Below are 12865 nucleotides of genomic sequence, written 5' to 3'. Positions count from 1 at the left end.
ACACACACAGGTATTGTTTGCACTTGTCAACGATATTTGACAGTTTGAAAGGTGTAGTGGCGCTGGTAATTCTGCAATACAACAGCTTCAGTCCCGTGCCTTGATAGGTCTATATAAAGTTTAGGTTCACAATCCTTAATGATGTACACAAACACTGAGAACGGGTTGGTTTGGGTGTTAGATATAATAATAATAATAATGAGGACTTTGTATAGCGCCTAATCTTTAGAAGCTCTAAGCGCTTTACAACATTAGACAACACCTATAACATAAAAAAACATATATAATAATATGATTACAAAAAACAAACACCATGAAATTAGAAAACATAAAATATATGCTGAAAATATTTAAGGTAGGAAACATTATTAAGTCTTTAAGTTTGTTCTTGCAGTCGAAATAAGTGAGTTTTAAGAGCACTCTTGAATGGGATCACTGTGTCTTTGGCCTAAGTTCAGTGGGCAATTCATTCCACGTTGCTGGGCCCTGATATGCAAAATAATATTGTCCATATGACTTTGTTTTCATAGTGGGAATAATGAGTATACAATTGTCAGAAGAGAAGCGTAAGTATCTTGCTGGTGTGTCCACATGGGTGAGGTCGGATAGGTATGTTGGACTGAAGTCCGTCAGTGAAACGTAGCACAGAGAACAAATTTTGTGTTTGATTCTGGATCGAATGGATAGCCAGTGTAGGGTACAGAGCAGCGGGGAGGTGTGCTCTGATCGTGGTACTCTAGGTATGATCAGAGCAGCGGTGTTTTGGACTTTTTGAAGATTCTGGAGTAGATATTGAGATGAACCAGACAGAATTGAGTTACACTAGTCCAGTCTTGAAAGTACCAATGAACACAAAAGTGTTTTAGTGGCATCAACTGAAAGCTATCTGCGAATGGAGCTGATGTGTCTCAGCTCATGATATGCAGGCCTGCATATGTTCTTGACATGTTGGTGCAATGTGAGAGTACTGTCCAGAGTAACACCTAGGTTTCGTCCTGACTGTGTGAATTTAATGTTGGTGTTGCTGATTTTTATTGTTTGTGGTAAAAGATGTGAATGAGAAAGTCTTTGTGTTGTGATCAGAATGGCCTCAGTTTTATCGTCATTCATCTGCAGCTTGTTACATGTCATCCATTATTTCACATCAGAAATGCACCTCTCTACACCTTGGATGGTAGCATCAGCTTCAGATGGGTGGCTAGATTTGTATATTTGGGTGTCATCAGCGTACAATTGGTGAGACACTGGATGATGATCTATGACACTTGAGAGCGGCTGAGTGTATAGAATGAAGAGAACAGGTCCAAGAACAGACCCCTGTGGAACACCACAACATAGATCAACTGGGCAGGAGTGGATTCCATTTGCAGACACAATTTGTGTCCTGTTGACCAAGTAGGACTTGAACCACAGTAAGGCTGTATCATGAATGCCAAATACGTGCTGGAGACGGTGAAATAGTATATTGTGGTCTATTGTGTAAAATGCTGCAGACAAATGAAGGAGGGTGAGGTCTGTAATCTTTCAGCTATCCAAAGCAGAGAGAATGTCATTAATTACTTTTAGAAGAATAGTTTCAGTAAAAATACTGTTTGAATTCAGATGAGATAACAATCTGGGATAGAACAACCGTTTCTAAGGTTTTTTATATGAATGGGAGATTAGAAACTGGGCGGTAGTTCTTTAAATCGTTATGGTCTAGTGTTGGTTTCATCAGCAGAGGCTTTACAATGGCAGTTTTGAAAAATGATATGTTTAGCAATTGTAATTAGGTTTAAATGTAAGAAAGAAAGGAAAATGGTATACAATAAACTGTAATTCAAATAAATAAATAAATAAATAAATAAATAAGGAAAAGACGTGTGATCAAAAGTGGATATTAATGGGATGCCACGCATATAATTTATGATAATTCTGAAGATACACGCGAGTAGTATAGTGGGCCACAGTAGCCTCAATGGGAATTAACATTACAGACCCCCTCTAGCAATTATAGCCTCAAAATTTATAGCCTCAATAGGAATTAACATTACAGACCCCCTCTAGCAATTATAGCCTCAATGGGAATTAGCATTACCGACCCCTCTGAGCATGTACAGCCTGAAGACTTTGAAGTACACCCTGGGCAACTCTTGCTTCAAAGGGGAATTTAACATGGGAATATATCGTGGGACTGTATAGCGTCAATGAGAATGGAACATGGGAAATACAGGGCCGTCACTTTGGGGACAATGAGACTTACCATTACAAACACGGTCCCATCACTCTGGCGACAATGGGAATTGAACATGGCAGATTTATATAACACAGACAAGAGACAAACATTGAGACAACACACTAAAAAAAAATTTGGAGAGTTAGGCAAGAAAGCAATTTCTTTTCGAGGCACATGAGGGGCCCTGAAAAGGGCCTTTGGGTTCTTCTTCTATATCCTCCACTTCTTCAGCCATCTCCTGACCTTTCCCACTATTCCTGTCTTCTTCTTCTTCTATTGGGACTCTGGTATCCAGTCGGGGTGGCCCATGGCTCTAAACTTGTTCTGGATTTTGATCCAGTTATGGTTCAGCTTCTCAAACTCTTCCTTTTTCTTTATATATTCTTTCTTTTCTCTCCTTCAACCAACTTTCCTTTATCTTCTTCACTTCTACATCTATCACCTTTCTCATCTGTTCTTCCGATTTCTTCAGTTTTTCACCACCCCTTTTGACAAAGGGCCACTCTTACCATTGCTCTATCTCTTCCAAATAACATCTTACTTCTATTACCTTATCCATAGCATCTTTTATTGTCCCCACTCTGACATAGGGGGATTAATTAATCCTCTCAACATCTTCACTTCTTCTTCTATTATCCCTTCTGTCATCTCCCTGGCTAATTTCAGTTGGTTAACATAGACAAGGCTCTTTGTTAACATCCATCCTCTTTCAGTTCTTTGATCTGCATATTCACCATCCACCATCCAAAAGTAACTATTTCTTAAATCATTGCACAAAGCTGACACTGCCATCTTCTCTGCTTATTCCGTAGAATGGCGCGAACGACGAATGCTTTGAGTTTTTATATCTAAACAACCTCTATTTTTTTCTTTTCTCATATTATTTACTATCCACACAGAGGTAAGGAGACAAATAACTAACCACAATCTACTATCCACACACGAGAAGAAGCCAAATCAAACCCAAAATTTACTATCCACACACGCTGAGAAGCAAAAACATAACCTTAATCTACTATTCACACACGAGAAGAAGCCAAATCAAACCCAAAATCTACCATCCTCACAAGCCAAGAAGCAGGAACTAAAACACCATTTACTATCCACACACGCAGAGATGCCAAATCAAACCCCAAAATATACCATCCTCACACGGGAGAAGCTAAAAACATAACCACAATCTACTATCCACACACGGAGAAGTAGAAACATAGCTATAATATACTATCCACACAAGGGAAGGTATAAAAAAACCATACTCTCTACTATCTACACAAACTTACTTCAGCGCTTACAAAACCCAATAATCTCCCATCCACACAAACGTACGTGAGCGCTTACAAACACATACACACACAAACACAATCACATCAGGAAAGGAGTAAGTGTTTATAATCACACTACTCCACATTCGCACATTGGCAAATTGAGTAGTGTTTCTTTTCTAGGTTTTTGGTTAGCCCTGGAAAGGGTTGTTTATCTGGAACTCCAGAGGCACATGGCTAATGGTGGCACCTTCCGGGTCTGGCACCACAGACACAAGTCGACTCCAATCATTCTTCCAATTTACTCGAGTGGTTGGAAGAGCAGACGGGGGCTCAGTGGCTTCACTATCCCACTCCTCCGTTTGTGGAATAGTGAACACTTGTTTTTCCCTCTTCCTTCTTTGTCTTCTATGCCACACTCGAAGATGAACTGGTCTCATTGCCTCCTGTGGGTCCTGTACTGTTGTTGTTCTTGTTGTTTTTCACGTTGTGGCTGTAGTGCAGCTACTGGCTGTGGTGCAGCCATTGCCTGTTTCAGGTGCCCTCACCATAGGCTTCGCCTCACATCTTGTCCTCATAAACAGGTGAGGTCAGATACCTCTCTTCTTTTCCTCCTCTTCTTTCATTTTTCTCTCTTCCTCCTCCTTCTCAATCCTGGCTTCTTCCACAATAGCCTCCACTGCCAGCTCGTCCAGGAGTCGCCTGGCATACTCCAGGTGCATCTGAAGTTCCATTAACTTAGTCAGTCTGCTGCTCATTCTACTCATTCTGTACTGTTGATCAATCAACGATGGGTAGCCAGACTGATGAACGATTTACTAAAAATACGTGAAGCACGGACGTGGAGGAAAACACCCATAAGACCCAAATCTTACATTACCTATATGATTACCAAAACAAAACGCGCAGACCTAAAAGAAACACTCACTTTTTTCTACTGACAATCACTCATTATGAACTTTTTTGACAAGCTACGGAAACGAAGGGCTTAGAGTCACACTTCATAACCAAGATAAGCAAAATCATGTGCTTATAGACGCACTTCTGTTTTTTCTAACTGACTAATAAACCATTGGCAATGGAATGATTATTTCTTTTCTAGAGTATGGGGTAGCCCTGAAAAAGGCTGTTTTTTTGTGAACGAGGAACGATGGCAATCTTTTATGGCCTAAGATTGTGGCCTCGTCTGGTGACAGACTTTCTCACAGGATAAGGTCTGCTTCTTCGCAAAAAGAATGAGAACTCTTTGGTGTCGACACGGCAGTCGACACAACCTCTATATGGTTCCAGCTACGGTTGCTGCTGCTGTTGCTGTTGCTCTCTCTGTTCTCTCTGTTGTTTCTAAAGTCTGTACTTCTCCGTCCATTCTTCTTTTTCCCTGTTAATTTCCTCTCTGAAGAACTCAACTATCAGGTCTTCAGTGACTTCTGACATTCTCTGTATCTTCAGACTTCGGTATCAGGCTTTGCCTGACACGATGCAAATTCACGTAAGCTTCGTTCACTTCCACCCGTCGTTCTGCTCAAAGTGTGACTGATGTCGTTTCCCACTTTAGGTAACACTTCCACACGACGCACGTAGAGTCTGGCTTCTTGGATGATGGTTTTTGTACTCGTTAGCATGGGCCATCAAATGGAATGCGGTACTGCTACGACTCAGTCTCATGCGGATATCCACACCGTTCAGCAAATACTTGTCTTGCAACCACATGTCCAAATGCAAAGATCCATCAGTTCTAAACTTCGTCCTTGCAGGATTTTCTTTCTACGGTGGTGAATACCTACATTGTGAGGATCGTCATCTGTTGTCAGGGTTGTGTCGTTAAACGTGTTCTCACCTGCTGTGTCAGCTTTCCTTACCACACTAGCATTCAGATGAGAGTTTTTGACTTCTTTTCCGTACGTCAAGAGATTTTCCAGGTACGCTTGGTAAGGGTAAGTATCCATGCTACTGCTGACCAGTTTGTTATTCAAATACAAATCCACTTCACTGATCAAGGAATGCATGAAATTGTTGACGGGAGCTACCCTAGCATCGGCTCCTGAAGCAGTGTCGTCCGTTTTGATCACTTTAACTTTCAGGTACAAGTAACTGCTATTCAGATCGATGTAATCTTCGGGTTGTCCTTTGATTTCAAACTCAATGGGAGATGAATCCGTCAAAGAGGAAACGGGATGAAATTCGACCCATTGGGATTCTAGCATCGTCATCATGGTTGGTGGCATGGCAAACAGATACAGTTCCGACTTGGAACAGGCGCAAGACTCTCGGTGCATCATTTCTGTCTCTCTATAATTTAATAATCAAAAAGTCTAAGTCCGGAGCAGTTCCTCTTTTCTTTGTTTTTCTAGTTTGGAAGTGTGAAGATGTGTGAAAGGGTGTTTTCTTCGTCGTCTCTTTCTGCCTTGTCCTTACTGTGGCGTCAGCGAAGCAGGAATGCCTGACTCGGTAGCGTTCAGGGCATTTATAGGAGTTTCTTGCCGGCCCAAAATGTCTTTACCCGTTTGCAGCAAGACATTTTTGCCTGTCCTCAAGATTGCTTCTTTAGGGTTTTGTTTGTCGATGAGAAATTCTTTGCCTTGTGTCAATGCCGCATCTTTCAAGGCGTGCAATCCGCGTGTCACCATTGGTTTCAACACCGGAGCCACCGAAGGAAAGGCTGATTTTAACATATCTCCTAAACCGTGTCCTCGCTGTCGAGCAACGCCTCGGTATACTGGATACATGACTTACAATTCGTTAGAGAATCGTTTTCGAAAATGGAGTTTCACCTTTGGAGAATGAAATATTTTGTCCCAGATCTCCTTTTATAGCAATGTTGACAGTGTCCAAATACGACTTACTGACGGGTAAATAGTGAGGATGTACAAATTTGTGGTGTACGTGATAGGTATTAGCCGTGGTACTATCCACTTTGAAAGGAATAACACGCAGTAATGGCACGGAGGTGTGTCCCACCACGTTGTACTCCACCACATCGGAATACACAAAGATCAAATTCAGTCCTTCGTTCAGTTCTACCGGGTTTCCAAAAGCCCTGTAAAAATCCATATTACTGTTGATCTTGGGGCTCAAATTGTTTGCTACCATTTGTGCATGTCCACTCAAAATTTCAAACAAACTACCATTAAACCTGAGGGACAATGTGACCGTATCCTCAAATTTGATCATGAGGCGATGAGCCACTTTATGGTACTCAATCTTCACACTTCTTTTGACTCTGTTCAGGGCTTTACCAAAGGCTAAGTCGAACCTGTCCGCCATAGTGTCCACCAAATGTTCACCACTAAAATAATAACCTGAAGGAATTTTCAATGTGTAGATACTGAAGGATGGATTGCTTGCTGGTCCTGTGTCCTCTAAAAACCCGATTTTGTTTATTTCTTCTTCCAATTGGGCATTCAGGATTTCCACCTGGAAAGTGTTTTGCTTTTCAGTGATGTTTTTGATTTGTGTCGGGTGAATGATTTTCACCAAAGCCACTTCCCAATGGGCTTCGTGATCTAATTGGATGGCCTGAGGTAATTAAGCCGTGTAACAGCACAAAGTGTTGTTGAGTAACACCTCCATGGAACTGTCACTGGGTAAGGTTACGTAAAATTGGTTATGGTGGCTCATAATTCCAGAGTTATGTGGCTGTCCGATGGGTTACTGGAAGTTAGAGGCGTGTCTCCACCCGAAATGGGGTTGTTATTGTTGTTGGAGTGGTCACTGACACTGTACGCAAGATTCACGTTGTTGCCGTTCGAGGAGAATTTCAGGGAAGGATTGGGAAGCAGGTAACCGATGCAACTGCTCAATAAAATGGTCCAAAATTGTTTGTCTCATTGTTGCAAACTCAGATTGGTAATGGCTGCACCGATGACACAATACACCACAAAGATTTGGCAGAAAAAGACGATTTGCGTTTTAGGCACATGTTCTCCATACCACACCCACAAAGTTTGTTTCTGTAAATCTTGCAGAGAAAAACTGGGTAAAGGAGTGGTAGCTGTAGCTGCGTCTGTGTGAAAGGGCATGATGGTCACTTCATTTTATAGTCGATGACTTGTGAAGGGTCAATGCAAGAATCAAAACTGGGTGGATATCCTTTCCAACGTACTTCGACTGCTTTGATACGACATATGCCCACTTTACTGGTTCTGAGTTCGATAATGCTTTCGATGTCGTACACGTCGTCTTCTTTTTTGGTGACACGTTGTAACTCGGGTAAGTAACACTTCTCCGTTCATGTCTTCCAATTTATAGACGATAGGATGACGGCCATGCCCTCGTCCAGTGACACGAAACAATTCGGTGGTCCAGTTGGGCAAGTAACCTTTGTCGAAAGTGCATTTGATTTTGCCAATGCGCACCCAATATCCTACTGTCAACACCCCACTTTTCTTGGGGACAGCCAAACAGGAGATCAGAAACCAGTACTTCGTTGTCGGGAGTCACATCTTTGGGGACACGTCCAATCCTTTCATGCAAGTCCTGTGTCACAGTCAGATTAGTTGTACGCTTGAAGCAGGTGCGGTAAGATGTCGATGTACTTCAGAGTGTGGTGATGCGTAAAATATTTCCACATGCGTTCTTTTAAAATGCGTTGAAAACGTTCCACGATACTGGCCTTGGTTTCAGGGTTCTCGGTGGTAAAAAAATTAATGTCACGTTTCTTTAATTCTTTTTGGTAAGTTTGGTTCAGAAATTCGGTACCTTTGTCCGTTTGCCATCGAAGAGGGTGACGACCGCTTTGTTTCAACACCCGTTGCAGGGCTCGCACTAACTCGCTGCTCGATTTGGAAGTCAATGGCACAATCCCAGGCAAACTAGGAACAAAAACGTCGATGACACAAAACAAATATTTGTAGCCGCGATTGTAGCTGCAAAAATGAGAGACATCGGCTAAATCGGCTTGCCATTGATGATCGATGCCTTCCACTTGGGTGCGACTTCTGGAAAACTTGCGTCGAATGGGTTTGTGTAAAGTGTAGGTAGCATGTTCTTGTAACCATCGTTGCACTTGAGGTAAACGGAGACTTTTCAGTCGAGTTTTGGCAGCACGATACAATTTCTGAACTCCTCCGTAACCTGCAGGATGGGATGGTACGTAGCAAATGCTGGTTAACACCTTCTCCATTTTTTTTTGTTCGTTAATAAGTTACCCACTCTTCGCTGATACTACTTTGAATGGGGCGAAAGGGTGGCTTGGAAACGGATTTACGTGTCCGATGAGCGATGGGAGTAGAAGTTGAAGCTAGTGGTGGACGTGGTAATGGAATGGCTTTGGTCTTCTTTTCTTTTTTCACTTCTAGTTTCCTTTCTTTCTTTTTCACTTCTGTCGAAGGAGGAGTGGACATCATCTTTTTAACCCAAGCTTTCATTTCTTCTTGTTGGGGTGTGGGGGAAGGGGTCAACAAGGACGCTGAAATCTTACTAGAAATGGGAGCTGCTGCCGGTGTTTGAAAAACTTCTCGTTTCTCTTCTTCCTCCGGCTTTCGTGGGGTAGCGTCTCTCATGACCACTGGGGATGGTAGTGGTGGTGGTGGTGGTGGTGTGAGGGATGGACTTTTCATCAAGGTCTTAAAATCTTTCAGAGTGGGTAGAGTTGTTTCGTCTAAAGCTTTCTGGTGAAAGAGTTGCAGTCTTTGCAAGAGTTGACCGTACTTTTGCGATTTTTCTGTTTCGGACAAATTGTGGCGATCCATCAACGACTGCAATTCGTGTTGTAGCTGGGACATCACGGTCAAATTGGGATTGGGAGACAAATGCGGGGTTCGTTGTTCTTGCCAGCGATGGTATTCCATCCATGGTTTGTAAGGCACTAAAGCTAGTTTTCGTCCTTCCATTTGATGTCAAGGGTCAATTCTGAGATCTTGGGACTCCAGAGGTCATTTTTATCTTGCTTTCACGAGTCATCCCAACATGGTTCCCAGGACTCCTTTCACAAAGGTCCTAACAATAGAGGCAAAATTCCTCCATGTTGGACCAACATCTTCATCTTTTGACGAACGGGGATTTTCTTTTGAACCATTTGGCGAAGAACGTGACGATGTTTGCCTAAGCATTGTTTCTGGCGTTTCGACAAAGCGATCGTACCTTTCAAGACGTTCAAACAACATTTGCACACGGTATCGATGACATCTTTGGAGGCTGTTTGAATGAGTTTCTTTCGCATGGGTGGATAAGCTTTGGACAGGACAGACAACATGTCCCCATGTTTGACTAAACGAAGAGGCAATCCTTTCCTTTTCTTTCCTTTGGGATTAGAAGAGGGATATTTTCTGGAGGGTGACATCTTTGCTTGTTGGTTCCGGGACATTAACCAAAAATATACTAACGTCGATGACTTAGCACACGCCTTTTTATCTTTTTTTACTATCGCTTCGTCAAAAAGTGACAATGTGTTTTCCAAAATTTCCAAAGAATCCTCCCCTTTGGTGACTCCTCTTTTTCTTTGGACTACGATGTCTTTTCTTGGGGTAACGTCAATGCTTGTTTAAGCGTTTTGTCTGATGACGAGACTGTCCTTGTCTCTTTCCTTTTGGGACAGGAGAATGACGATGGTGACGGTGTGCATTTCTTTGAGATGACATCTTTCGGAGTTCAGGAGCACAAAAAAAACACTGATACCCATGCTTTGTCTCAGGCCTTTTTTTTACTGGAACGCGTCGCCACTGATTGTCTTTACGTCGTATCAACTTGAGGACAGGCATGACACGTCGTGAAGGGGTTCGCAATGGACTAAATCGAGCCAGTTCTTGCTTGGACAAATCCAGTAAACTCTGTAACATGACCGATCTCTCTTGGACTTTGATTTTGGGAGCAGGTACTTTGTGAGCAGCTAACACTGCAGCTAAAGAGGAGGAGGGTGTCACCACTGGAATAGAACTTCTTGGAGACACGGCCTTCCTTTGTGTCATCAACGGAGAAGTGAATGAACCTGAGGCTACCTGAGACGCGGTCACCGTCGTTGCAGGTCGTGGTTTGCGAATGTAAGGTTGCGTCGTAGCTGAAGTGCCTCTCTTGCGGGTTGAAACTGTTTTCTGTGGGCTTCTCTGTTGTTTTTTTCTGGGGGCTTTTCTTTTTCTGGGGTTGTGACCTTGTCTTGACACATTTCCTCTTTTTCTTCTTAGGACTTCGTTTGGCTTTTTGGGGAGTGGCTTTTTTCTTGGGAAGAACTTTGGGAGCATTAGGATCCCATCTTAATAGGGAACGAATGATAACACCTCTTAGAGTACCGCTCCCTCCAGGTTTCAAAATGATCTGCTTTTTGGTTTGAGTGTCGATGCGGGGATCGGCCAGTTGGGTCAAAGCGACTTTGTTTCGATCAAAAAAGCGTTTGGTTTGATGAGGAATCTGAATGGTGCCTTGCAGTAATTGACGTGCTGTCACCGTAAACCATCGTAAAACTTCTTTGAGACTGGCTTCTAAGACACGAGCATGCATTTGTGGATTTTTTCGCAACTGATGCCATACAAGGCACGAATCAATTTGACAGGAAGATGAGACTGAAGGGACGTCTTGTTGACACTGCATGAGACAGACGAAAAGTGTCCTAGGTTTTAATAGATTTTTTGGGTTAAGTCGAGGACGGAGACATGTACAGGACAGGCCCTCCGTCTTGACACCAGTGGTGAAACAAATGGGTACGAGATCGCAAATCATCGGGGGTAGTGGGTTTCAAATCGACAAGTAAATAGGCGTGTGGAGTTTGAGTGGCATCGTCGTAAGCCTGAGTGAGCCAAGGTGTTCCTAACTGTTTGGCTAAGACTTGCACTTGCGACTTATCTCGAGAGCTTTTAAACAAGACCACGTAATGAGCACTGAGACTGATGGTGCTATGGGCTTTACTTTGTTGAAACAAATTTTGAGTGATGTAAATGACACTGGCATTACGATGATGCCCTTTACTCGTAAACCAAAGTTTAATTTCTTCTTCATCTTCTGTTAACATGTCGTCGAAAACGACCAGATGAGTTTGACGGGGGTCAGACACAATTTCGTCGTCTTCGTTAGGAATGCCTTCCACAAACACGATGGAATCTCCTTGACTTTCTCGCAAGAGGATGTACGCCGATTGCCACTCTTTGTAACACCACACGATTCGTTGAGGTGGACGATCGATCAAATGATGTTTATGTTCGATCAAACGTTTTACAAATTCGGTTTTGCCTGAATCGCTAGGTCCAGCAATGAGTATGTTAAAGGGGTGACGAAGATACAAAGCCTCCCAACTGGCACGATCTAAGTGTTCGTCGATGACTTGAAAGTGGAGGAAGAGGGAGCAGAGACAGTAGAGGTAGCCATAGTGTCAGGAATGTCACTTGTGACACGAAGATAGACAAGACAAGAGTTTATATACTTTTTCAGGACACGTTTATTGATTTTTAAAAATAAACACTAAAAATCTGGTTTCTTAAACGACATGGTAGGTCAGTTCAATGAGTCCGTCCCACTAAAGGTAGGTAGTGACAATTCGGAGACCATCGAGCATGTTCCAGGTAGGCTGAATCTTGTTGTTCCCATTTGTGCAGTGACACACCGCAACCGGCACACTTGACTTTATCTCCTTCGCCCAAGCAGAAAAATCCGGCTCTGGCTAATTCTTCAGGGGTCGGTCCTCCCAGATATTTAGGCCATTTTCCTTTGAACGATTGAAGACGATTTTCAAAGTCGCAGTATTCAGGCAAGAGCACAGGGAACGAATATTCGTTTTTCACAAGTTCGTTTCGATGATAGTAGGGTGACATCAACAGGAGTTAGCTCAGGGCTCGATGACACCCGTAGGGTGGTAGCCATGAAGGTTGACATCCACAATGACAACCAGTAAAGTGTCCACGATAAGAAGCGGCATCGCTTTCGCATCCGTCAGGTTTGACACGCACAGCATCACTTTCCATGATAGGTTCAGGGGTGGTAGCAGTAGTGAGAGCAAAGTTCCCATGATGCTTTACTGCATCGCTCACATCGCAAGGCTCTGTATCGCATTCCACTTCAGAGGCCCCAAAACTTGAATTGTGATTGTCTGAACTTGTTTTGGGTTTCTCGGAAAGTATTCATCTTGTTCGCTTGGTCTTGGTAGTCACAATGAACTATCGATCTTGCACATTGTCCCTTTTTATATGCTGACCAATATCGATGTGACCGTACGGCAAAGTGAAGTGGTTGGCAAATCGCACTCGCTTCTGGTACACGATTTGATAGACTTTTTCCAACGGTCGACTAGCAATTTGGTTAGTGGGTAAACGTACAATCTTGTTCGTTTGGTGAGTGGTCACTTTAAAGTTTCCATCCTCTCCAGATTGCAAGGTTTCTTTCAATACCCCAAAGTTCACCACTCGACTGGTACGATAACTGAGAGTCAATCCTTTCACATTACACTCCGTGTGCACTTCTCCTT

Source organism: Sinohyriopsis cumingii, chromosome 7, assembly GCF_028554795.1.
Source record: "Sinohyriopsis cumingii isolate HCF-2022 chromosome 7, ASM2855479v2, whole genome shotgun sequence".
Lineage (NCBI taxonomy): Eukaryota > Metazoa > Mollusca > Bivalvia > Unionida > Unionidae > Sinohyriopsis > Sinohyriopsis cumingii.
Note: the sequence above shows the minus strand (reverse complement) of the source record.